The following is a 4,434-nucleotide window of genomic DNA, read 5'->3' on the forward strand; positions in this document are numbered from 1 at the left end:
TAAACGGTGCTTACACAATTGGTTTTCCACATCAAGACTGGATCTCTATGTCTTCTGATGCATAGAAGTCAATTATTCTACGTGGATTAAAATCCTAAACGCGAAAAGATGTAACTGTACAACTTCAGGGATGCGGGAGGCTGTCTTCTATGGGTGTAGGAATCATTCCTTAAAGGCGCACAGAGCATGCAACGGAAAGCAAAAGCGGAATACGTCTGACCATATTAAAGGCGAGGATTTCTGTTCACAAAGGAACATCATTCAAGATGCGAAAAGTCTGGTCACATGTTTTGCTACTTATAAAATCGACCAATGATTAGTATGAGCATTTTAAAAGAATTCCTGTAATTGAATTAAAAAAAAAAAAAGATTTATTCATGGCAGCACAATTTACAATAGCCAAGATATGGAATCTAAATGCCCCTTGACAGACGACTATAGAAAGAAATTATGGTTGATACACACAATGGAATATTACTCAGCCATTAAAAAAAAAATGAAATCTTACCATTTGCAACGACATGGATGGGCCTAGAGATTATTAGCTGAGTGAAATAAGTCAGACAGAGAAAGATAAATACCATGTGATTTCACTTATATGCAGAATCTAAGGAACAAAAAGAACAAACTTATCAGAAACAGACTCGCAAATACAGTGGACAATTTGGTGACGGACAGAGGGGAAGGGGGTTGGGGGCTGGGAGAATGGGGTGAAGGGTTAAAGAAGTACAAATTAGTCATTGATAGTTGGTCACGGGGATGGGGAGCACGGCAGAGGGAAAGCAGTCAGCATTTATATGATGGCAGGTGGAGGGCCAGGGGAGGGAGGGAGCAAATGGGGGGATCGTTTTATGAACGATATAGATGTCTAACCAGTGTACTGTATACTTGAAACTAACTTAAATAAATAAATTGAATAAAAAGATTCAGCGGGACACTCGAAATCCTTAGTAATCGGGAAAATGCCATTTAAAGCCGTGACGTTCTTTCTTCTACCCGTTAGCCTGATGCTGTCGAATGTCAGCCAGGATGCAGAGCGAGGGGAGCTCGCTCCCTGGTCCGACCACCTTGGGAAATAATCCAGCACATTCTGGAGACACTGAGGTGGAAATAATTACCCAGAAAGACCCAGCCTCGGGACTCTCGCACATAAAAATTAAAAGAGATGTGCCCGAATGTCCTCGCCGGTGCACGAGACGAACGGACATGGGGACAGGGACGGGACTTCCGATGACGCGAAGGAATCCTCGTTGATTTTTTTAATGGTCTCACGGTTAGCGTTAACCAAAAACCAGTCCTGCAGTTAGGGATACGCGCTGCAGTGTTTCTTTTGCGGGTAGAATGTTCCGGTGTCGGGGTTCGCGGCGGCGTCACCTGGAGGTGGAGGGGACGGGGTCGGGGACAGTGGGGACAGCGGGGACGGGCCTCCGTGCGTCTGTGACGCGGGGGCTGGTTACCTGACGCGTTCCCCAGCTTCGCCGAGCCCATCCGCTCAGCCCCAGCTCGGCCCCAGCTCCGCACCCTCGTGGGCGGTGTGAGGCGGCAGAGAGCCCGTCGGGTGGACACCGGGGACCCAGATTCAGGCGGCGAGGCCTTCCATGCAGGCGAGGGGACCACGTGAGGCGCCCCGTTTCCTTTCCTTTGCTTCCCACGGTGTTTCTAACGGAGCCACTGAACCTCGCGATCTCGGCTTCTCCCCTTGGTCCGGGAGCCCGGCCGCCCCGTGACTCCTGCCCCTGCTCTCCTGGCCGCGAGTCAGCGTGGAGGCGCTTACTGCCCCCCACCTTCTTCCCGGAGCCCTGCTTTCCAGAAGCCCCCGGCGCCCGATCCCGACGGCCGTGTTCGGAACAGGCTCCGGCGGCGAGATGCCCAGCACGAGCAGATGGTGAGGGAAGATGCACACATCCACGGACCTTTCTAGGTTGGGTCTAGGTTTTGAAGCCAAGGGTTATGGCCAATAGCCAAGCGGTCAGTCGTTCAGTATACGCGTTACGGTTTTTTTTCTAACGGAAGGCATTTCCCGGAGCACACGATTTACAACGGCGCCGCTCAGCACGTGACACGGACGGGCTCGGTGCTTTACAGGCCCATCCATTGCAGTGAGCGCTTATGTTCAAAACCCTCGAGCAGCAAGTTGTGGCTCCATGCTGGGCGCATTTTAGGGGGACCCCCCTCGATGTTAGGGGACCCTTCCCGCCTCGGCGCATAAGAAGACAGTGCTGACTCTCAGCTCCTTCACCTGCGCTGTCCTGTGCAGGAACCAGCCTACCCATGTCATAAACTGTGAAGGAAACGGGCTGGAGAGGCACAATGAATGTCTCACTGTGAGGCCTGTGCACGCCTGGCCTCTAACCTTGAACGTTACCAGGGGTCCTCAAGCCCTGGGCTGCGGCCAGAACGGGTCCCTTGCCTGTTGGCAACCGGGCCACACAGCAGGAGGCGAGCCAGCAAAGCGTCCCCTGTGTCTGCAGCCGCCCCCAGCGCCAGCATCACCGCCTCAGCTCCGCCTCAGATCGTCAGCTGTTAGATGCTCATGGGATCACCGGTCCCTGGTGCCACAAAGGGGGCCACTGCGCCAGCTAAGCCAAGAACGATGCTTCTCATTGTTTCCTGCTGCAAAAACAAAACAACAACAACAACAACAAAAAACAAACAAAAAACCCCCACAAAAACAAAAAACTGCCGCATGTTTAAGTTAGAATTAGGTTTTAGAATTTCAACGCGATCTTATTTACCCCCAGACCTGAGAGGCATATGAGACAGACACCCTCATGCCAACCCCGGCGGACGGCGCGGCGGGGCAGAAGGTGCCCACGAAGCTCCCAGGTTCTCCCGCCGGTGACGCGAATCTCGTCGACTCCTCCGGCACTGCCATGAAGCAGCCGCGGTCACAGCGCGGTCTCTGGAAGCGTGGCCTCCGCGCCTACTGATGACCGTTGACACTTAGACAAGTCGACGCTCGCAAACGGGTCAGCGGGCCACCAGCGTAACTTGGAACGCGGGTCCCTGCGTCCCTGCGCGGACTCCCTTACCTCCATGATCTGCATTTTATTTTGCCGTGAAGGACTATGAAGGGCGTGCGCACTAACGCGGGTGTTCTCAGGGGCCCTGGGAGCTTGCTGAGGACCGGGGACCGAGGCGTGAGCGCCCCCGGCTGTCGCCCCAGTCCACGTGTCGGCCGCCCTGACGGGGTTGAAGGGATAAGACTGTCCGCTCCCGTTCTGACGTCATGCTTTGTGTTACTAAAGTCTTTTCCAGATTTCAGAAGTATTTGAGCTGACCGGTTCCCCCTCCCCAGGCACCCCTCCCCCGTGCACCAGATTCTTTTTATAAAGTTATATGAATGTGGGCGGGGCTGAGAAAAGTACGTTTATTTCCACTCTGCCATACCTGTCGCCTTGTCTGGAGGAGACAGAAGAGGCAAATCCGAAACCAGTTGCCGCCCCCTTTCCTTCCCGAATACGAGGATGTCGCCGCCCTGCTGGCTGCCGGTGTCCGCGTGATGGGTGAGGCAGGCGCCATCTCTGTGTATAAAGAACAGGCCCCGTGGGCCGATGCCCCCTTCCTGTGTCCTGGGTGGGACAGGCTGTAGTAGCCTGGAAACTGTGTGAGTCCCCTGGAGGAACGGGCTCACCCCCATTTCCAGAAGGGCTTCCCCCACCCACCCGGCTCCCGGGGGCTTCTTTCCAGCTGGGAACCGTCGATGCGGGATCTATTGATGCGGGATCTATTCTCACCGACGTGCTAAGCCCTGGCCTTTGTCCCATTTTTACTACCAGTCTGGAGCTTGACAGGCAGGAGGTACCTTAGCTCCTCCCCCGTCTCTCCAACAGACCCACAGGACAGAGGCGGCCCTCCCCCAGGCACCTGTCCGTCACTGTCCAGGGCTCCCTGTCACCCTCCTGCCTCCAGGTTTCTGCCGGGCTCTGCCTTCGCCTCCCCTTCCTTCCCTGCCCCCCAGATCGCCCCTCCGCAAATATCCTTCCGATTCGAGCGCGTCTTATTCTCCTCTGTTCCTTTTTGTGGAGGTTTCCGCAGGGAGCCCCTGAAAGTGCTCGGCTAGTTTCCAAGGCACAGCGCAGACTTCTGCAGAGCTCGTCCTATCCGTCCTTGAAGGCGCCGACTGCCATCCATTTCGGAAGCCTGCTCCGCGCCCCACACCTGCCTGTTTGATGCCTCCCCCCCAACAGCGCTCACCTAGCATTTCCTGCCAGGCACAGCCCCCTGTCTCAGCACCCGCGTGTGCTAAGTAAGGGGCGACAGAGTCTCTGCCGTGGGTAGAAGTCGACCCCTCCCAGTTGCTCCCATCTCGGCCGCAGAGTTGGGCACGCGAAAGCATGGCCCGCTCTGCCTCCTTCTCCGGGACTCCCCCGTTCTGGCCCAGCCGCACCGGACTCCGTTGGTTCCTCCACAGAAGGGGCTGTGCTCCTCCCA

This window comes from Pteropus vampyrus, unplaced genomic scaffold, assembly GCF_000151845.1.
Source record: "Pteropus vampyrus isolate Shadow unplaced genomic scaffold, Pvam_2.0 Scaffold492, whole genome shotgun sequence".
NCBI lineage: Eukaryota > Metazoa > Chordata > Mammalia > Chiroptera > Pteropodidae > Pteropus > Pteropus vampyrus.